General features: G+C 40.0%; 1 protein-coding gene and 1 pseudogene across 10 annotated transcripts in view; both read right to left on the bottom strand.

Annotated features, from left to right (window-relative positions):
- Nucleotides 1-24,180, bottom strand: part of DGKH (diacylglycerol kinase eta) — a 144,359-nt gene that overhangs the window by 79,765 nt on the left and 40,414 nt on the right. The gene's annotated exons all lie outside the window — the stretch shown is intronic.
- On the bottom strand, nucleotides 12,930-13,057 carry LOC111824656 (annotated as a pseudogene).

Genomic DNA, 24,180 nt, shown 5'->3' with positions numbered 1-24,180 from the left:
GGTAAGCTTAGATTGAATGCATAGCTATCAGTGCGGAATTTTCAAAAAATGAAAATGAAAAGAATGCACCATTAAATGGTTTTGTAATTGGCTTAGAATAGTACCAAGAACACTATTATTAAATAATGTTGGGTTTACATATTTCCATTGCCTATTTTAATATAATTTATATGAAGGATTTTCCCCCCTCATTGTGGAGAATTCAACTGTATTACTTTTTAGTAAGAGCAGTGGAGAAGAATTAGCATAAAAGTCACTTAGTTGGTTTTAAGGAGAAAAATAATTGTGACTTTCATCTTTTTTTATGTCACTAAAGAGGGCAAATTAATTATATTAAGAATCATAAAGCAAGTGAAATTAAAACTTCATGCTGTTATAGCACCAAAAGTGATTCAAAGATTCCAAAATGACTTGAAAAAGCCCCTATTTGTGTGTCAGTACAATATTCTGGTTGTAATCTCGAAGTTGCTAAATCCTAAGCATTTATTGCAAATAAGGGACCATTTATTCACTTTTGGAAAAGGAGCAAAATATCATATTCTTAACATTGAAACTATTTTCAAATGATAAATGATATACTTATTTACATAGCAAATACATTTTTCTCAAGTTAGAAGCCATTTGATCCAGTGATAATCTACATATTGCATTATACAGCAGATTTCCCATGTCATGAAAAAGCAATAATCATCTTTAAAAAAAAAAAAAGGAACCCTTCCCAAAAGTAGTAACTATCAAGCCTCAATCACTACTGCTCATCTTAGAGAATAAGTCCAGTATTTAAAACTAGAGAGATCAGCCCAATCTCAGCTACTCACCAGTCACTGCCTCCTCTCATCTGTCATTAGGTTAGGCTACACAATCCTTCCTTAGACCACGACGCCTTGAATACGTCTGACAGGCACTCACACTCACACAGCAGGCCAGAGTGGCATGGAAGAGGAGCTCTGGGTATTGGGTAACTGCATATGAAATGGAACAGAACCTCCCCTTCGCACTTTCTTCTGTTTTCCACTACCCGCTTTGGATAAAGCTTATTAGCAGTTGGTCACTTTTCTTCTTGAATAGTTAATGCGAAGAGCAATGGCTCCCTCATTACTTAGGAGCCAAATGGATGCTTTATTGCTTCAAATGTTTTTCTGGGCCAGCTCATCAAAAGCAGCAGAGCGATGCCATTAAATCACAATACACTCCTGGCTCTGCGCCTGGCACAGCACTCTCGAAATCTCAAAGTTTCACTGGACTGAATACATCTGATAGTTACCTGAAGAAATACCACCTCTAGCATTTTATTTCTTTATTATTTAGCTATAATACATAATGTAACTCTAAAGATTCCCTGTCTTTCATTATGGTGTTGTAGTGAGATAAGCATTATTCAGATAAATAAACCAGGTTTGCTATTTTATTCTTCATTTTTGTTTTTTGTTTAATTCTAAGTAAAGCAGGATGTCTGCAGTTTTAACTATCTTTAATGCCTTTATATTCTTTAAAAGTCATCGTGAACTCAATAAAAACAGAGAAAGAAGAATAGAGAAATAGCTGCTCATTTTTCTTGACACTTTTGGGACTACATAATGTTTCAATGCTAAAGGATTTCAGCAACATAAATCATGCATATATCTTATACACTGATGATGTAAAACATCAGCAATTTTTCCTTTTTGATAAAAATTTGTTTAAAATGGACAGTCACATTTAAAAACTAATGAAGTTTTTTTAAAAAATATATTTTATTAATTTTTTACAGAGAGGAAGGGAGAGGGATAGAGAGAAACATCAATTCAGCTGCCTTCTGCACACTCCCTACTGGGGATGTGCCCGCAACCAAGGTACATGCCCTTGACTGGAATCAAACCTAGAACCTTTCAGTCCGCAGGCCGACGCTCTATCCACTGAGCCAAACCGGTTTCGGCAACTAATGAAGTTTTTAAGAGCCAAAAGAAATTATAATTCTGACGTAAGAAATCTAATGATTATAAAGTCACACTAAAAGAAGTGGATATGAAACAAAATCGTTCATAAATCATGCGATGCAGAGGTGCCTGGCTTTTGTGGCTGCACCACCAAAAGTACCTCAGCGAGCATATCTGAAGACAAGGCTGCCTACCAAACCTGTAACATCTCCCAGATGGGCCCTCTCCCCTTGATGGTAACCCCTCATTAGTCTGCAATGCTGAGTCCCCTCCCCATCTTTTTCTTAAATTCTTCCCCGTCCCCAACCTCAGTAGGAAAGGGAATGATGGTTGTTAACTGACAAGCTCTGGTTGTATCCTAACTGAACCCCATTATACTACAGTGGTTTCTCCTCCAAATCTTTATCAGGAAACTATCTGGGGAGCAGCAAACCCAGAAAATTTTTTCGTTCTTACTCTGAAAGTATATCTGACTCAGCTTTTTTTAATTCTGATAAACGAGCAGGAGGATGAGATAGAAAGATAGAGATGTGGGAGGGGTCAGGGAACTCAGACTGAGCCTGTTGGGGGCCAAGGCCGGGATATTTCTGGAACTAGAGGGCTTTTTACATTTCTTGAAGAATCTGCATCTTACCTATCTCCTAAAGTGGCCCTTAGTTCCTGTCCTCATCTCAACCCCACTCTAATTCTCTCTTTCTACTGTTCCATCATTCCCAAATGTGGAGAGCGGCTACAGTGTTTGGACAAGTTCAAGCCTCGGACTAATGAGAGGGCACAGTCCTCTCATTTCCCCGTGCAAATCCCAGCTTTGGGAGCAGAGCCCTCCCAGCACAATTATAGCCAACAGCTGTAGTTGTAAGCTTGAACCTATGGTCCGAACACCTGGCCCCACGTGCCTGAGTGATGTGGGCTTGATAGAGTTCAGGTGCATGTAATTGAGTAGGATTGAAACCCATGAGAATGCTGTAAACATCTTGACCACGCCCTTACTTTGCCTCGTGGAATCTGGCTATAAAATAAAGACACAGCTTGTAGTCCATGGCGCTGTCTCTCCATCTGGGAGCAGCATCCCACCCAGACCCAGCTCATTCTCTTGTCTGTCTTTTCTCCATCCTTCACCACCCCCTCTCAGGGTCACTGAACCAGGCTGAGCTGGCGTGGCACATAAGGCGCCCTGGGGCTGAGTATGCCATGGCCGTGCCGGCTCACCACACCCAAATAATTTTTTACTGATTTTCTTCAGTAATTAGTTTTTTTTCAGGCTATAACCACCACTCCCAGCTCAGATCCCAGAGCACATCTGTCTGCTTGCTCATGCACCCCAGCATTCACTGAGTGTGTACTGCATGCCAGAGCCCAGGGGGTTCAAACCACATGGGCTATGCCTTAATAATGTAGAAGGAAGGCAAGGAAGCAAACCAAGGTTTACTAGTACTTGTCTGAAAAAGTGCTATATAAGTTGGAGTACAAAGAGATACATCTATCGGTTGTCTTCTCAGTGCTACCTCAGATAACAAACAAATTCTCCATTAATAGAGATACTACTTTACTTTGAGTTACTGGCCAATAAGGGCTAATCAACAATACTACTAAATGTGCATAAGAATAAAAATTTTCTCAGTCTGATAAAGCATGTGACTAGGTCAGAGAGATAAAAGGCAATATGGCATGAAATATATAAAATTCTACAGAAGAGTAACATTACAGGTAAGGCTTTAAATACACAAACATGCTCAGAAGAAGAAAATCCATAGCCAAGTCCTATGCTGGTTATTATTCAGTGAAGGAATTACAAATAATTTTAATTGTAATTTTTACTGGTTGTCTGTAGTTTCTAAAGTAAATATGTAGTACTTCTCTAATAAAAACATTATTATTTTTTTTACTAACAGAAGAATAGAAATTTAGAATTTAAAATGTTGCATTGTTCCAAAGCAGGAGTTCTCAAACTCTGCTGCATTTTAGAATCATCTGGGAGATTCTCAAAAATCCCAATGTCCAGGCCACACTCTATACAAATTAACTCTGAACATACGAGGGTGGGACACAGCTACCAGTTTTTGTTTTGTTTTTTAACTCCTAAGTGACTCCAGAATGTAGCCAAGTTCGATAACCAGTGCTCTAAAGGTATTTTATTGTTCCCCATAACACAGTTAGAACTTGAGAAATGAGGGAAGTTTCTGCAGAAGTGAATTACAGAGAATTGCTAATCTGCAAATTCCCAATTGGAAACGGCTAATGTAAGAGCAGTGATTCAGAGCCTAAATTCTGAAGTCAGACCGACCTAGACTGAATGCCCACGGCATCCTTTCTTATCTGTGTGTCTGTGGACCGGTTTCCTGGGCTCTCTCAGCTTCCGCCTCACATCTGCTCAGTAGGGATACAGAAGTAACTCACCACTTTGCAGAGCAGTGCAAATGAGTGAGACAACTCAACTAAAGAATTCAGCAGTACCTGTTACAAAGCCAAAGCTCAGTAAATATTAGCATCACAATTCCTCGTAGCGCTGACAAATTAAGTACAGGGGTTGGCAAAAGTAGGTTTATAGCTGTGAGTATGAGAAACAGAGTTTATCCTTGTATTATTTATTGATTATTGTGTTATTTGTATTACAACTATGAACCTACTTTTGCCCACCACTGTATATGTTCATAGATTTCTTCTGTAATGAACATATATTTTTGTGTGAGTGTGGTCCACAGACAAAAGTAACATAGCTTAAGTCAGAAATGGAGGCATTTTGCCAAAAAATAGTCACTGACTAGCAAACCACCAAAACAGGAATAATGATAACGACCTCCTTCATAGAAGATATTAGGAAAATATCAACAAACAAATTAGGGGAAAAAATGTTCCCTGTAATTGCAGGGCGTCTAACCTGACCCAAAGCAGGGATATAAGATGGTAAAAGGTTTACCAAAGTTAAGAGCATCAGATTCCAGATTCAAGATAAATGGTTTCTCATTTTAACTCAGATTTTTTATTCTGCAATGAAGGAAACTGCAACCTTCGTTGTAATTTTAAATGTCCAACAACTTTTCTGTTAGGCAATTCTTCTTTCTAAGCTAAAGTTATTTACCACAAAACTGATCACATCAGCCCTACTGCAGCAATTGCTGTTACATCTTTAGTGATTAATCCTGAACTACCATGGATGATATAAAAATTAATATGCAGTGAACAACTTTTTCCTGGAAAGCAGGACAGAGAGTTTAGTTGTGCTATAACAATTTCTCATTGTCTATATTTATGATAACTTAGGGGGTATACTTGACTTTTGTTAAAAGCTGAGTCAGATATAATTATATGTCTCTTTACTACCAGGTTTGCTATGACTGCAGTTGCCAACTGCTCTGTCTTAATATACCTCTTCCATTCTTCCTCATAAAACCTATATCCAACCCTTAAATTATGTATGTTGCTTTTTTTCATTCTTCCTTTATGGAATGAAATAAATCACTTTGACAACTTAAATGTGAGAAACTACAATGTAGCCATGCATCTTAAGTGACTATTTTAGAGCAGAGATAAAAGCATATGTCAAAGGGTAAACTGTGGACCTCTGCCTCCAAGAAAATAGGTTCAACTATGAGCTGCACGTGAATCAAGGTAAGTCTTTTTTTTCCAAAACATACCCAATCATGCTCCATACCACTTTGTGAATCAAAATCTCTCTGGGAGGAAGGTGTGGATTATTTCAGATGCCATCTGTAGTTTGGCAAATTACACAGAGGACGCTGACTCACCCCCGTTTACCAACTATGAAGGGAAGAAGCATCCAACTTTCCCATTAGTAAAGGTAGGATCTCGTCTAAATAATGTAAAGAAAGTGCTCTGATCTTTATGGCTCCCTCTCTCCATTTCAGCACCCTTCTGCTCTCAAATTCCCAGTGTTCTCACCTGCCTCTGACAGTATTCCTTTGTGTTGAACCGATCTGAATTCACCTACCACCTACCAGCACCCCACATGATATAATAAGGTCCCAAAATTATCATCTCTGATTTTTTTTTGTTTTTTTTTTTTTTTGTTTGGCCATTCCTTTTGAACCCTGAAGTGCTATGTTATAAAACAAAAACAAAAAAAAACTAAAATCCATCATATTAGACAGGTACTTAGCTCACAGTACACAGTTTAAAACTATTTTCTTCATGCCCATGTATTATTCTGTGGGCCCTGGAGGCATCTGAGTTCACACGTCCTGTATAGACTCTCTGACTCCTACACCTTCTGGGGTCAATACTCCCTTATTTTATAATCCAGTTGCCTCAAGTTCCATGTGTTTTCTAAGATCACAACTACTGATTTAAAAAATAATTCCCCCCCCCTGAGGTGTTAACAGACAATAAAGGTTTAATGCATAATTTCTCCCAAAGATATTTGAATTCTAACAGAAGACTAAAAAAATGCAATGCCACAACAAATGTATTTCTGGCACCAAAATCAAAGAAAGTGGCACAGGTATTTTACACTATGTTTAGTATAATTTAAATGTGTTTTCTAAAATATGTTTTTATTGATTTGAGAGAGAGAGAGAGAGAGAGAGAGAGAGAAAGGAGGAGAGAGAAAAACATTGATAGGCTTCCTGAACACCCCCTACTGGGGATCGAGCCCACAACCCAGGCAAGTGCCCTGACAGGGAATTGAACGGTGACCTCTTGGTGCACCAATGATGCTCAACCAACTGAGCCACACTGGCCAGGGCTCAACATAGTATCATTTAAGTCAACAACACCATAAACATACATTTTATAGCTGTAAACAGTATGTAATCACTAAGTGGCCATGAAAAAAGAGTAGTTCCATAAAATCCTGAAACACAAATTTCACAATATCGAAAATGATGTAAAAAAACTTATAAAGATGTAATGGACTAATGATAAGACTGAGGGTGACAGGTTAATTCACATACATGCAAGAACCTCATTACTGATCTACATGTTAAATTTACAAAGAATTTCTGCTATGAAGGCAGCGCACTATGTAAGTGGGATCTTAAATCATTTTGCTTGGTAGTATTCCCTTTTGGAATGATCTAAAAGCCTCCTCAGATGTCTGTTTAGAACCATAATTAGATTTATATACAAACACAAGAGGATCTTTGAAAATCATTCCACAAGTTTGGTTTTGGCTAACTGATCATCCTTCTAACTGATGAGTCATTTTAGCTGAATAACAACTTACTGATCTTAGTGGGCATTCCCGTAGTATAGACTAGGAAGTATCGAACCCCATAGGCTCTCAAAATACAGTGGGAGGCCTCTGTCATGAGTACGAGGAAGTCTGCCCCAATGCTGCTTATTTCCCTACCTATGGATAAGTTATATATCATTTGCATATTATTTTATTTCCAAAATAAAAATCAAGTAATCACCTATATATTGACATAAATAATTGATTGAGAATTGTGTCACAGAGATATGAAACATTACTCACTTGTGACAAGATTCTACAAAACAGTGAAAGTACTGAAAAAATTTCTAATGGAAACTTTTTGTAAATATACAACAATTATTCTGAGAAATCAGTGAATTATAGAAAGAAAAAAAGACCTCTGGATGAGAGCAGATCTTTGCAACAGAATGTCTATCTTCTTAACTACAGGAATACTTGACTACAAACTTATGGCAAAAAAGCAATGTAGTCTTGATTCTCCAGTCATAGCTTTAAATTAAGCATGAAGTTACTTTTATTATAACATATTGAAGAGAAAAAATAAATGTAGAAGCTAAAGTTGTCCATAATTAGTTAATACACTTCTTATATGAGAAGTTAACAAAAAAGTAACAGCATATTATAACAAGTTAACAAAAAAGATTATTTCTTCACTGTAAAATTAAATTGAGTAACTATGGCCAACTCAGTAAATGTTTTTCCTTCAAAGCTTCTGGATACCCAGGCTGTGTTTGAGAAGAAAGGTAGAAATGAGGCAAAGTTAAAATCAGACAACCATATTTTTAGGGGTGCATATTGAAGGATCAGGTAAAAGGATTGGAGAGATTTGCTTTACAATACTTAAGATAAAATAGGGAGAAGAGAGAATGGATGAGGCAAGCGTGGCAACATCCAGATAACAGTAGGATCTGGGCAACGAGGAAGTAGGGGTTCATCACAGTTATCCTGAGTTTGGATATACTTGAAATTTTTCATAATTAAATAAAAAAGTACTCAAGCATTGTGAACCCCAAGCAAAGTTCGTCACGGATCTAAAAAGTCGAGGAACCTGTGATTTAGTCTCATATGCATATCGACTCTATTCAACGCTTGGCCCTGAACTCAGCTTGCAGACCTGAGTCTCTGACCTCTTTACCCTCCCCCCAACTCAAATGCAAATTAAATGAGTAATGTGGTTCCCTTGCTCAAGTGATCTAAAATGCCCACAGAGCTAATGACGTAAGACTTCTGATCACTGGAGGAGATGGGGTGGGAAGGACTAGCTGAAGAGGACTATGCAAATCTTACTTCCGTAATTCCTGAGCCTCAGTGATTCTAACTGAAGATCTGGTCAGCAGATCACAAAACCTCTTTGGCAAAGGAATCATGACTTCTGAACAATGTCATCTTCCTTCTTAACTTAATTTCCCTGTATAACCTATTGTTGAATTTTTTTATTGCCTTAGAGTATCAAATAAAATATGAAATCTGATACCTGCTTCCATAAAACACCCCAAGGATTTTAGAGCTATTAGTACCAATATTTTCGTTATGTACATACATAGTATTTCCAAAGAATCTCACATTCCAAAAAGCAAATTTTCCTTTATTTAAATTAAAAAATCCAAAATAATCTAAAATCACAATTTTATTGAATATCATCTGATAAAATATCATTATTAAATATTAATACTAATAAAGGAGTTTATTGTTTATTAACACAAAATAAAGACATATAAGATAGAAGCCAAACACTTTCAAATCAGCAACCGTATTCAACATTATGTAATTTATAGATTCTTAGAATCCATTAAAAATGTAAAAGAAAGCAGTCTACTTAACACCTTCCTGTGACTATCTTGTTCAGCAGAGCCAAAGGTAGAAAGACAGTGAAACCTGGAGGTAGAGATAGTCCCTCTCTGCATGTTGTGCCCCTTTGCCCTGTTCTCTCTGGAAACGTGGCAAAGGAGGTAAAAGACCTGTATTTGGAAAACTACAGGACATTGAAAAAAGAAGTAGAGGAAGACATAAACAAATGGAAGAATATACCAGGTTCATGGATTGGTAGAATCAACATCATTAAAATGCCCATACTACCCAAAGAAATCTATAGATTCAGTGCAATCCCCATTAAGATAACAACAGCGTATTTCACAGACCTAGAACAAACTGACCTGCATGATAACGAAAAAGAAATCAACTCGTTTGATACTGCAAACTAGATAAGTAAGAGAGCCAGAGGGTACATTAAATCTTCCAAACTACAACCTCTCTTCTCTGTTACTCCAGCCAAGTGGGCTTGTTTCACAACTGCCTTTACTTAAAGACCACAGATTTTGCAGAAAGTACATCCATTGTGCTGTAACTGGGTATAAGCAGCTCTAAGAAATCAGCTGGTAGGAAAACAATGTTAATAGAAAATGAAAGAATGAAGACATAGAAAGTTTCTGTTAGCAATAACAAAATAATATTTTCTGTAAAAAATTTTTAAAACAATTAAGCTATAACTTTAATTATAGAATAATATCTGTGACTATATCTTAGTACTAAAAATAGACATGTTTCATGAAAATCGATAAAAAAATCTAAAGACCAGTTAACATTTAGACTGACAATATAAGCAAGCATATTTCACAACTACCAAAGATAAATAAAAGAATTAAAACCTGAAAGGCAGGCTCCACAAATGAGCTGCATAACAATATCATTTGCTTAATGTTTGCAAACTGACATCATCCTAGAAGAACAGGCGGAAACGCTGCATGTGCTGCTTTTTCTCCCCTTGAAAGTCATCAGGCCTACTGTGCAGTTACGCTCTCAATCCTGTACATACTTGCACATTCTTTAAAGATAAACGAGGAAGGGAATACAAAGGTGCTGTAAAACTAATAATAGGCCTTAGCTGGTTTGGCTCAGTGGATAGAGCGTTGCCCTGCAGACTGAAAGGTCCCAGGTTGGATTTCTGGTCAAGGGCACATGCCGGGGTTGCAGGCTCAATTCCCAAATAGGGGTGTGTTGGAGTCAGTTGATCAATGATTCTCTCTCATCATTGATGCTCCTATCTCTCCCTCCCTCTCCCTTCCTCTCTGAAATCAATAAAAATATATATTTTAAAAAAATTAATAGTAATAACAATGATGATGATTAAATTTACTAATTTAGATGAGTCTCTGCAAACCAGGCACCTTTAGATAACAACATATTGACAAGATATGTAACCACATATAGCATTGTATTTGAAGCATTACATTGTACAGGGGAAATAGAGGTTTTTTAGTATTCATTGTAATAACAAGGATCACAGTGATTTCAGAAATTATTTATGCAGGCTGCCACATACACTTCCACTGTAAATTAACCGTATTAGTTAATGGACACATTTAAAAATTTACTATTTAGTAGTTTCAGACTGTACCAGAGATGGGAACAATGCATTAGCCTCATTCCCCTGGCACAAGCTCTATTGTTTTCTAACAGTAAATTGCTTTGTATGTAATTTCAAAACAACATAATTATCTTGTTTGTACCAATCACCACAAAACTAAAACATTTCTAAAACCTAATTTTTCCATTACACCATAATCATACTTAGGGAACAGAGAAGATATTTGAATATGCTGAAACTTTTAAAGAACTATGAAAATGATAATAAAAAAGTACTTTAGGCCATTTAATCGTTTTAAAGCATCTCTCTCAATCGCCTGCAGACATCACCAGGATGTCTTACCATCATTTCAAATTCATAGTGTCCAACTCACAATGTCTTTATTTCACTCCCCACAAACCTACTTTTTTTTTCTTCTCATTTTCTTCCCTTAATTAAAGGCATCATTTATATACCAATCCTCCTATTTCAACAACTCTGTTAGTTCCTCCTCTCCCTCTCTCTTCCCTTTGGCCACAGCTCTCGCTTTCCTACAATCTCTCCCATCAACCCCTCCCCCCTCCTCCTTGTCATGGTTCCTTAGACATTGCAGCAGTGTCCAAGTTGGGGAAATCTACCGCGCTTGTCAAATGTATCTGATAGGAAGCTGTCAGAGCTCCTACAGAGCATTTCAATATTTTCTGAATAGGTAATACCTATTTGTGATACAAAATCCAAAATGTATTTAGAATGAAAAGTATGCATGCCCTAAGCCTGCCCTCAGCTACTGAGTTCCCTTCCTGAGGCAAATATTTTTAGCTTCTTTTTATTAAAAATAACTATTATTGAAACTATTACATGTGCCCCTTTTTCCCCATTGACCCTTCCTAGCCCGTACCCGCCCTCCACCCCGGGATTATTTGTCAGCATCTGTGCATTTCCCCAGATACCTGTCTCTCTCTGTGTATGTAAGAAATGTGTTCTTTTTAGATTTAAACAAACACATGCACACCGTTCCACAGCTGGCTTTTCCCACTGAATAAAATTTGGAGTTCACGGCATGTTGCTGTATATGGAGCTGATTTACCCTTTTTCATGACTGTATAAACATTCCACCCATGTGCCATATTTAATAATTCATTTCAACCAGTGCCTAAGTTCTATATTTGGGTTGTTTCCAATCTTTTGTTATTACAATGTGCAATAAAGATCCTTATACATGTATCTTCGCACACATAAATAGTACATTTTACAAGCTCAGCAAATTCTGGATGATGTGGGCAGTGAAGTCATCGATGAATCTAATGACGTGAAAGAACTTTCTTTACAAATCTATCCTGTAAATTGTGTATCTTGATCATATTCTGTTAAACCTCAGGTTAAAATCTTTTAGAAGTTTCTCAACAATCATTTTGAGGATGGTTAAGTCAGTCCCTGCTGGTGGGCATACTCCTACATATCCTGAAAAGAAATGCAATCTAAAACATATTCCCATGAACATTTTACACACACACACACACACACACACACACACACACACACCCCTCTTAATTCTTACAAAGGTGCTCAAAGGGACAGGGTTTGGCTGCTCTATCCTGACAGCTTTTCTCACATTATGAGCCTAACAGTTAGGGTAGTTGTAATAATATTGTTGAGCAATATGTAAAATTAATTATTGTTAGTATCCTTTATTGATGTAATTCCGAAAATGAAAAGGGTGAAGGTTTGTGCAGAAATTAGACCAAATCTTTATGTACTAAGATTTGGTCTTGGTCAAGTTTAAACTGGGCCCAGAGACCACAGAAATGTTTAAGGCAGAAACTACTGAACTGAAAATCTCCTTTTAAACCACTTTCTTGTCAGAAATTAAATTCTCACCTGAGACTTGTCACATGGAGAAGGTGATCAGCGCTGTACCCAGCCTTTTCCATTAGAGATCAGCCTCATGACCACAAGAACCGACACCGTGGCAAGCAGGGGCTCTAGTCATTGCGAGCGGGCACACTGTTCTACATAAACTTCCTTCTGACTTGTAAGGTAATGAGGATTCATGAGGAGTGGCCAGATTGAACTATATCACATTAAAAATGGTGGCTACTGTTGTACTAATAATCATAGGGGCCTGAAAATTCCAATTTGCTATGCATTCTCATGGAAATAGCACAGGCTTAAAAAATTAATTATGCTACCTGTTAACTACGTACATTTACAAAATTATGTTCTCTAAACCTTACTTCTTCATCTGTTGAAGAGAAGGAAGAATAATTACTACATGGCCTTAATGAGATAATGAAGTGAGATATACATTTATTGTGGGTGATAGGACAGACCAAAAAGGTTTTAAAAATAATCATTTCTTTTTCTCATTTATATTACAAACAACTTAAAATTTATTGTAGAATAAATAGGGTTTCCTTCGTACTGTTTTCATATCTTATTAACATTTTCAAGGCAAACAAAACTATTTTGTTTTGTTTTTGTTTTTTTTTTCTTCTTCTTTTATGCAGTCGAGTTTCCCACATTTGGGGAAATCGCAGGGGTCAGCATACCCGGAGTGCAATGAGTAAGCCTCGCCCTGGGGAAACCACCTTCGTGATCATGGTATCTCCCCTGCCAGGTAAGTATCTTTTATTTTTTATTTTTATTTTTTTTTTTTAAATAAGAAGTTAATGTTTTAGATTGTCCACGAAGCCCAAATCTGAGATGAGAGATGTAATGATGTTCTTAGCATTTCACAGCATTTCATACTGGATGGCAGGCCTGATTCTGGAGTCATCAGTAGCACCAGGTGTGATGGACAAGGTGCCCATTTTTGAGTGCACATCACTTGGACTTTGTCAGGGTGACTCAAGATGCCAGCAACTTGGATTATTCATGAAGCACAGGACTGCAAATGTCTCTGAGACTTTCTAGACAGTGTGAGCACATTGGTTCTCCTCTATTCCAAATTAATTAACAGGGCACCAAAGAGTCTGGCTTTCTGGAAAACTTGGAACATCAGACTTCTTAGAAAACGAGACTCCACCAAGTACAGAACTTGCCAGTGCAGAACTCCCAAGACACTTATACTCTCCAGGGTTCTGGTGCTCCAATCAGATGGCCATAGCCTAAGAGGCCCTCTTTAGCTGATTCAAAGATATTTATGGTGTGGTTTTTTGTTTTGTTTTTTTAATTTTTAATGCCAGTAGTTTATTTTTCCATATAGGCCCCTATTCCAGGTACCTCCAATGAGACAGAATATCATCTTTTACAGGCTTTGAGGCTTCATTCTGTACCACAAATGGGTATCAGAAGTCAGAGCTCATCTAAATAAGTGTGGGACTACAGAACCTTCAACTAAGCACTTCAGCCATGTAAAAACCACAGTGAAATCCGAGTAAATCCAACAGCACTTCTTCAAAAAGGGCACCGTGGAGCAGTTGTGCTGGCAATGAGGAAATGGGCCTTCCGTGGCAGTCCACACAGCCTAGAAGCATCTAAATAGCTGAGTCTTCAGTGGTCCTGGGGCTGCTAGTTCAAACCTTGAGCAATCCCTGCAAGTGTTCATGCAAAATTTCTCAGGAGAGAAGATGGGATCTAGAAGTTAAGTTCATATAGGTACAACTGCAGTCTCTGGGATCATGGGAACGGTGACCGCATCAGCTCAAGGCCATCCAGTTGGAGCTGTGAAATGACTAGTAGTACATGGAGCACATGAGTGAAATTCAGATTTATAATTTGCCCCAAGAACAGAGGCTGTGCAGCTTGTGGCCATTCACTGGGAGCTACAGTACAGAAGGGACACTATGAAGGTCACTCCTCCATGACACAAGGTTCAGACAGACGAGACTGTACATCTGGATGGCCATCCACAAGGTGGCTAAGGCTAAAGTCCTCCTAAGGAATCAGTTTCAAAAAATAGTGGTATCTAAAGTCAGGGACAATTCTACACAGTCAACATATTTTGGCCTCAGAAACACTGGCCTAGGGGGCAGGTTGGATGAAGCAGTCTCAGAGGTCTTTGTCTGTGGAATCCTGAATTATTTGGGTCTCAAGCTCTAAGGGGGTATGTAATCCCCTCTCTTTCCTATAACCTGTGATGAGACAGTTTCCAAACCCCATCGGGAGGCAATTCCTTATTTTTTTGTATCCCAATAATCCCCTTCCAGGGCCACATACTTCAAAGACAGGGACCTATACACAAAGGCATAAAAATTTTTTAAAACTCAGCGGCCAGTTTGTTTTACTTGCCACTACATATCTAGAATCTAGCACAATGACTGCTACATATAGCAAGCTCTCAGTAAATATTTGCTAAATGAATGAATGAATGAATGAATATCTAAGGGCAGTCCCAGAGGGAGGATGGGGCAGAGAGTGGGCTGCTGAGCAATAGCTTGCAGGAAACAAAAAGTACGAGAGGCAGAGGTTGAAGGCTACTGACCAGAACCAGGTTCTCTCTAAGCCATAGATCTCAGGAAGACCAGGACAGGCAAGGGGAGCGTGCTGATGCCTAGCACAACTACCTAACATGGTACCGTGCCTGGACCTCCAGGGACACAGTTCTCTAGATGATAAGCCCTCTCTCCCAAACTAGCGATAGTGTCTATTCACACCATGACAGAGCTTCTGATGGAACTGACCTGTGTGCTGGGACACCCAGGTATGATTATGCAAACAAGCCCAGGCTCCCCAAGCTGCAGGGTTGCCTGAATACTCAAGGACATGCTCACTGGTTCTTGGCTACCTTAGAACGTCCATTTGAAAGATTTATGGAAGGTGAGTGGTGAAGATAGAGACAAAAGCACAGTTCCTCTACCTGTACCTTATGTCCACACCAAGACTAGCTAAAAAAGGGCCAATGGCTTCCCTTCCCTGCCCTGCCCTGCCCTTCCTTCCTTTCTTTATTGATTAAGGTATTACATATGTTTTCTTATCCCCCTATTGACCCCCAACACACCCACCACTCATGCCCTCAACCCCCTGGTGTCTGTGTCCATTGGTTATGCTTATATGCATGCATACAAGTCCTTTGGTTTTTACCTACTAGGATTTTGGTATGAGAAATTTCATAATAGATTCAAGAAGTATTTCTCTGGGTTATATTCTTGGAAAAGATGATATGTCACTAAATGTACGTAAAGATAAATATAATATAGCCACAGAAACAATGAGGAGATATTTCATTTCTAAAACTGATGTCTATGTTATAGAAAAAAGAATACAAATTTCAAACAACATAAATTATCAGCTTTCTCAGTAGAAAGCCATCTGAACCATATATGTCAATTTTAAAAGTCAAAAAAGCCACTCAAATTGCATTAATGTGGTGTCATTTTAAAGTGCTATAAAATATCTTAACCAACCTAGATGTAAAAAATATTAGTTTTTCCACTATCAGGCATCTAATAGTTATGTGGATCATTGAAATGATTACTAATAGGCAAGAATCATGTTTATGAGACTTACTTTTGATATAAAAACAGTCTGGGTGATGATATAAAGATTGCAATGAGAAGATAAGTATTTATAGATATACCAGAGGCCCAGTGCACGAATTCGTGCACCAGTGGGGTCCCTCGGCCTGGCCTGGGGGAAAGTGCCAAAACCGGCTCTCAGACATCCCTCGAGGGATCCTGGATTGCGAGAGGGTACAGGCCAGGCCGAGGGACCCCACTGGTGCATGATCGGGGCTGAGGAGGGACATGGGAGGTTGGCTAGCCAGGGAGGGACCACAGGATGGCTCTAGGGCATGTCCGACCCATCTCGCTCAGTCAGATCGCCCGACTCCAGCAACAAGCTAAACTACTGGTCAGAGCATCTGCCCCCAGGTGGTCAGTGCACATCATAGCCACTGGTCGACTGTCTGCCCCCTGGTGGTCAGTGTACGTCATAGCGAGCAGTTGAGCAGCCTTAGCATATCATTAGCATATTACGCTTTCATTGGTTGAATGGCCAACCTGACGACCAGACACTTAGCATATTAGGCTTTTATTATAGAGGATTACAAACCAATATCATGGGGGGAGGGGTAGAAAACTGATCTCTAAGCTAACACTTGAAATGACATTTTTCTCTCAAAGAAAAGCTAGAGTTTACAAATAGCATTCATTCATTTAATAAGACACATTCTTCCTTCATTTATTTAACAACTAGGTATTGTCTTTCCCCTCAGTGCCAGGCCCTGATTTAACCTTGGGGATTCAGTGGTGAAGAAGACAATTTCTGTGCCTGCAAGGAAATTTTGCTCTCCACCATGTCCCCTCACGCCCTCCCACATATGCATACCATGCAAAGATCTCTCCAGAAGCATACTGCAAGGACAGTCACTTGGCTTTGCTGTATGCTATATTGAGACAGTGTGTTTAAAGGGTCCACCACAGTGGCCAGAAATCTCTAAATTCACTCCTCCTTGCCCATTCCCAACAAACCCCAAGAGCTGAGAGCCCCAAATTCTGGACTAGCTATGCACTGTGCACAGCTATCAGCCATCCAACCTGGAGAAATTCATTTCAGTGTTCACAACCTGAATCTGCTGTGATAACTTTCTTCCTGAAGGCCCTTGTCAGTTCACAGGGAGTGAGATGACCAGAGAGTTCTAACACTGGGTGAGCCATTACCTCACAAGGGACCTGTTCTATCACATGGCTCAAGTTAGAGAGTTCTTTTTTGCCTAGAGCTGAAATTGACCCTCTGTGAATTCAAACACAATCTATGTCCTACACACTGCAGTCAAACAAAACCTGTCTACTGCCCGTTTACATGATATTCCCTCAAATATAAAAAAGACATGGCATGGGCAATGGACCTAAATAGATACTTTTTGAAAGAGGACATGCAGAAGGCCAAGAGACATATGGAAACATGCTCAAAGTCACTAATCATCTGAGAGATGCAAATAAAAACGACAATGCAGTACCATCTGACACCTGTCAGAATGGCTATCATCAACAAATCAACAAATGACAAGTGCTGGCGAGGATGTGGAGAAAAAGGAACCCTCGTGCACTGCTGGTGGGAATGCAGACTGGTGCAGCCACTGTGGAGAACAGTATGGACTTTCCTCAAAAATTAAAAATGGAACTCCCATTTGACCCAGTGATCCCACTTCTAGGAATATATCCCAAGAAACCAGACACACCAATCAGAAAGGATATATGAACTCCTATGTTCATAGAAACACAATTTACAATAGCTAAGATTTGGAAACAGCCTAAATGCCCATCAGCAGATGAGTAAATTAAATAACTATGGTACATCTACACAATGGAATACTATGCTGCTATAAAAAGGAAGGGTCTCCTACCATTTGCAACAGCATGGATGGAACTGGAGAGCATTATGCTAAGCAAAATAAGTCAGTCAGAAAAAGATAAATATCACATGATCTCACCCATTTGTGGAATATAATGAACAACATAAACTGATGAACAAAAACAGATCCAGAGACAGAGAAGCATCAATCAGATGCTCAAACCTCAGAGGGAAGGTAGGGGAGGGTGGGAGTTAGGGGGAGAGATCAACTGAAGGACTTGTACACATGCCTATAAGCATAACCAATGGACACAGACACCAGGGGGGTGAGGGCATGAGTGGGGGCAGGGGGGGTGGTAGTGGAGGGATAAGGACACATATGTAATACCTTAATCAATAAAGAAAGAAAGAAAGAAAAAAGACATGGCACATTTTCCCAAATCTTTAAAAGAAAAAGTGCCCTTTACTGCTAGTTAATCCCATGATTCCCAGACCTTTTCATAATATTCATTACCTTCCTCGGTGAGCTCTTCAGCCAACATGTCTATTTCAAACATATAGTACCCAAAATATAATGCAATATTCTAGGTTTTCGTATGAGCAGCCGGTGTAAAATAATACTCTGATAATGCAACATGAGACTCCATGATTGACTTGGAGTAGAAAGGACAACTGAGAGGAACCAGTAAGAGGAACACTATTTGAACCACACCCATTTAAAATGCCACAATAAAGAGGCAGGACAGCAGAGTGGTCCAGAGCACACCCCAAGGCCAGATGACCCGCGTGGGTTCAGGTTCTAGCTAGTTACATGTATTAGATGTTAACCTCCTTTTCAGATTCCTATAAATGGGGAGCGTAATAGTTCCTACTTTACAGCATTGCAATAAAGATTTAAATGAGCCATTAGACATAAAGCATTTAGAAGAGGCACATAGTAATTACAATAAATATTATCAAATAAAGTAGGCAACTTATTTATCTAAGTGATTATTGATTTAGGTGATTATCTAATAATAACCTGTTGTGTGATGTGCATTCACAAATTATATGAAAAGAATAACTTTTACTTATATCCTTTGTAATGAAATATTGAGATACGAATACATAACAGTAAACAAGTACTTGGTTAGGTTCAAAGGATGTGATATCTCAAGAGAGAAATGGACTGAACTATGTTAATGGAGAGGAAGCTAAAGAGGAAAAAAAGTAAACATTGAAACCTATCCTGCTCATTTGAATTATACTATCAATGTATAATTTTCAGTATCTTCAGTGCTGTAAGAATATGTTCTCTTCGTTTACTGGTTTGTTTTTATGTATACTTTTAAAAATCTCATCAGTAAAGTCATAATCTAATACTAATCAAGTTTCAGTCATGTCTGCTGTGGCAAGTGACCCTAGAACTAAAATGACTCTTTGTTTCAGTGCTCACTGAGCTCTAAAATTCAGTGCTGCCACATGGTGTCTGTTTCAGACAACTGAGCGAGTGAGCATGGATGCAGTAACCGTGAGATTTCACATACAACTACAGACAGCTCAGCTCACTAGAAATGTTAAGGGTGATTAAATAAAACAAATAAAACTGTGGTACAGCTACACAATGGAATACTACGCTGCGGTACAAAAGAAGGAATTCTTACCATTTGCAACAGCATGGATGGAACTGGAGAGCATTATGCTAAGCGAAATACCAGTCAGAGAAAGATAAATATCACATGATCTCACTCATTTGTAGAATATAACGAACAACATAAACTGATGAACAAAAACAGATCCAGAGACAGAGAAGCATCGATCAGATGCTCAAACCTCAGAGGGAAGGTAGGGGAGGGGAGGGGTTAGGGGGAGAGATCAACCAAAGGACTTGTATGCATGCATATAAGCCTGACCAATGGACACAGACACCAGGGGGGTGAGGGCATGAGTGGGGGTGTTCGGGGGGGGGGGGAAGCAGGGGATAAGGACACATATGTAATACCTTAATCAATAAAGAAAAAAATTATTGATAAATTCAAAACAGAGGTAATGTATAAATAAACCTGTAAGATAAAAAAAAAAAATTACCTTTGTATTTCTTTCTAGTTAAAAAAAAAATGCTAGTTTCTTTACAAACTTCCCTAAGAAGTTTTAACAATGTTAGTACCATAATTTCCTTGAAATAATGACTTATCTGTTTAAGGCTTAGCCTAAGCTTCATTAAAATTTAAAGAAAACAATCGAGCCACTTGAACAGCATGCCTTGGAAGCTGAACATACAGCATGTGATTGTGGTGACTTTCAAGTAATTAAGAACTTCTTTAGCAAGTCACTCTTACCTAAGAAGGAATGATTGCAACTTATTTATCACAGAATGGCTGCTTTCCCCAATAACACTTATTAATATGAGTTAAAGTGGAAATAAATGTTCACTACATCTCTGAAAGGTAGACGGATGAAATATTTTCTTTTTTTTTTAAATATATTTTATTGATTTTTTACAGAGAAGAAGGAAGAGGGACAGAGAGTTAGAAACATCGATGAGAGAGATCGATCAGCTGCCTCCTGCATGCCCCTCACTGGGGATGTGCCCGCAACCAAGGTACATGCCCTTGACCGGTATCGAACCTGGGACCCTTGAGTCCGCAGGCCGACGCTCTATCCACTTAGCCAAACCGGTTCGGCGAAATATTTTCTTAAGATAAAGTTCAGCCGCATTCTCCTTGAAAATTCCCAAACTTTTAGGAGCTTATAACATATTGTCAACAGAATACTGCATGACAGGAAAGAGCCCTGGATGGAACATCAGGAGGGCACCAGCGTGGCCAAAGAGAAATCAATTCTGTTCTGCAGTCTAATACAAGAACACATTCACGTACAGCACAGAGGTGTGTTAAAGATAAAAATGTTAAGTGAAAATAAAGCTGAAACCATGCAAATATCAATAAAATAAAACAGAAAATGAACAATTAGAAAATGAACCACAAAAAAAATAAGAACGTAGTATATATTTCACAACCATAGAAAATGCCATGGCAGAAATCAAATTACAAATAAATTAATGATGATCGTTAACTTAAAAGTTTACAAAATGCCAATAAGTCTGTCCAGGATTGTCCTTTTCCATTCCCTTCACATCACTGTCTCCTACTCTCACAGAAAATATTGTTGTAATGGTTGTTGCCTATTGCAGAAGACACTTACAAAATCACAAACTCAAACCTTGGTCAAAATTAGCCCTATTTAATGTAAATATATATTTCAACACATATATATATATATTTCAACATTGTGAGACTTGGAACAGAGGAACCCAACTATGCTGTAACCCACAAAAACTGTGACATAGCCCTGGTTGGGTGGCTCAGTTAGTTGGAGCATTGTCCTCTACACTAAAAGGTTCGATTCCTAGTCAGGGCACGTACCTAGGCTGCAGGTTCAATCCCCAGCTGGGGAGGCAACCGATTGATGTTTTGCTCTCACATCAGTGCTTCTCTCCCCCTCACACCCCACCCCCCTCTTTCCTTCTTTAAAAAAAAAATAAAAAAAAACATATCCTCGGTGAGGATTGAAAAAAGCACACAAAACTATGAGATAATAAACTGGTAGTATTTTAAGCCATAAAGTTTATGGTAATTTGATACAGAGCAACAGAAAACTAATATAATATCTGAGGTGATTTAGACAACCAAAACAAAAAACAAAGTTATGAACTCCAGGGATGGGAGCACTGGACTGAGCAAGAAAAGAAAAGTAATGATTATGTAGGTAGGTTTTCACCACGTCAGCAAATCCTTTGACACGACTCTCATGTGTGTAATGTCCCCTACCCACAGCTCAGCCAGCCTTGGTGACTCGCCCATAGCCTATAGAATGCAGCAGAAATGATGCTGAGTGACTTCCTCAGTTAACTCAGTTTCTGTCCAACTCCCTGCGACACTCACTCTAGAACCCACTTTACTAGAGAGTTTGGTACTAGGTTTTCAGGGGAAGCACAGCTTTTCCACGTTCCATTTACTAATTACAGATTTTCCCTTGTAAATATATCATCCTTTGGGACTTCAAGGAGAGAAGTGGCTGCAGAGAAGCAGAACTTGGCCATCCCTAGATTCCCCAGCCATCACACCACCAAACTTCACCATTAACCTCTGACGTGAACCAGCCAAAATAGCAGCCTCAATAGCAGTCACTGTAATCCAGAGTAAGGTGGAATATTTAAGTATTTAAAGATAGGGAGGATTGTCAATTACTGATAGAAAACATCTCTCTTGTTTCTTTATATGCCCTGGGAAGTTCTTCCAAATTGATTTGCTGTAAAACTCTAAGCAATCTACCTAACATTTCAGTCTCCACATTTCTAATCCAAACAAACTTCAGAAATAATATTTGAGTGAGTGAAGAAATTTCTTGAAAATATTTGAACAAAAAGTCTTCTCATGTCTAAAATAAACGTTCATTTTATTAATTAAATCAACAAATACTAATGGATACAGTGATATGAGGTAAAAATATCTGGCACAGTCCCTGGCCTCAAGGAGGTTATAATAAACACTAGAGGCCCGGTGCACAAAAATTTGTGCACTCCGGGGGGGGGGGGGGGTAAGGGGGTCTCCCAGCCAGCCTGTGCCCTCTCACAGTCTGGGACCCCCTCGGGAGATAACGACCTGCTGGCTTAGGCCTGCTCCTGGGTGGCAGAGGGCAGGCCCAATCCCTAAGTGCAGCCCCTGGTCAGGCTCAGAGCAGGGCCGATCGGGGAGCTGGGGCACCACCCTGTCATGCACAGAGCAGGGCGGATCGGGAGGTTGCGATGCCACCCTCAGTCACGCTCAGGGTAGGGCCGATTGGGGGGTTGGGGCACTGCCCCCTGTCACACTCAAGGCAGGGTTGATGGGGAGGCTGCGGCGCCACCCCCTGTCACGCACAGAGCAGGGCCGATCAGGGGGTTGGGGCACTGTCCCCTGTCACACACAGAGCAGGGCTAATCAGGGGGTTGGGGTGCTGCCCCCTGTCACTCACAGAGCAGGGCCTATTAGAAGGGTTGGGGCTCCGTACCCTGTCACACACAGAGCAGGGTCGATCAGGGGGTTGGGGAGCTCCCCCCTGTCACGCACAGAGCAGGGCCGATCAGGGGGTTGAGGAGCTCCCCGCTATCACTCACAGAGCAGGGAGGATCAGGGGGTTGGGGCACTGTACCCTGTCACACTCAGGGCAGGGCCAATGGAGAGGTTATGGCTCTACCCTGTCACACACAGAGCAGGGCCTGTGGGGGGGCGGGGGTTGGGGCGCCACACCCTGTCACCCACAGAGCAGGGCCGATCAGGGGGTTGGTGCACTGCACCCTGTCAAACACAGAGCCGCAGGGCAATCAGGGGATTGGGGAGCTCCCCTGCTGGGGTCCAACCCCAGCAGGTCCAGGGGTTCCCCATAGGTGTGGACGGAGTCGGCGAAGAATGAATGACATGGAAACTGGGTTCAGTTCATCAGCATAGCGAGGTTCTCCCTCCAGAATCTCCAGCGAAGTTCCCTGTTACGCTGATCCCGGTGCCGGGAGCCTCGCTGCTCCGCTGATCCCGGTGCTGGGAGGCATATTACCCTTTTACTATATAGGATAGAGGCCTGTGCATGGGTGGGGGCTGGCTGGTTTGCCCTGAAGGGTGTCCTGGATCAGGGTGGGGGTCCCCACTGGGGTGCCTGGCCAGTCTGGGTGAGGGGCTGAGGGCTGTTTTCCGGAAGCGAGTAACTGAAGCTCCCAACCGCTCCTTGTTTTCTTCTTCTTCTTTTTTTTTTTTTTTTTTTTTTTTATTCTGGGCCAGCTTTAGCTCTGAGGCCTCGCTGCTGAAAACATCGATACAATGTTGTGGTCTGGCTGAAGCCCGGCTGACTGAAAGCCGGTTTCTGGGGTTTTGTTTAGCTTCTTATTTGCAACATAGTACATAGTTGCTTAGAGTTGCAGCTGAGAGGCCGGCAAGTGAGGTGGGGAACGTTGGAGTCCGCAGCAAGCAAGCCTCCCTGCTCGCTTCAGTGCCTGGCTGCCGGCCGCCATCTTGGCAGACAGTTAATTTGCATATACTCACTGATTAGCCAATGAAAAGGGTAGCAGTTGTACACTAATTACCATGTTTCTCTTTTATTAGTGTAGATAGTAAGTATTTAACTCAATATAAGGCAGCATATAATAAGCTCTACAGAAAGGTACAATAGAAGAAACTGCAATGCAGCTGGAGATCCAAGAAAGAACTCAGATTTGATTAACCTCTCCCAAACCCAAGCTTCTCAGTTCCCTTTTCCTTTATCTACTCCAAGACCCTACACCTGAAATTATTCCATCCTTCACATCTTAAATGTTGGAACCCTCTTTCAGACTAAACTCTACCTCCCTATTGTGAGGAAATCCTTACCTCCCCCTCCGCCATGAGTCTCCATAGAGGGGAGATTCCTGGAGGAGGCAAGTAGTTAATCTGATTGGCTGATCACCCTACCCCACCTTCACTTGGGAGGAAAGAAGAATAAACAACATGTTGGCCTTAGGTCTCCAA

The sequence above is a fragment of the Myotis lucifugus genome, unplaced genomic scaffold (genome assembly GCF_000147115.1).
Source record: "Myotis lucifugus unplaced genomic scaffold, Myoluc2.0 scaffold_7, whole genome shotgun sequence".
Classification (NCBI taxonomy): Eukaryota; Metazoa; Chordata; class Mammalia; order Chiroptera; family Vespertilionidae; genus Myotis; species Myotis lucifugus.
Note: the sequence above shows the minus strand (reverse complement) of the source record. Positions and strands in the feature narration are given on the sequence as shown.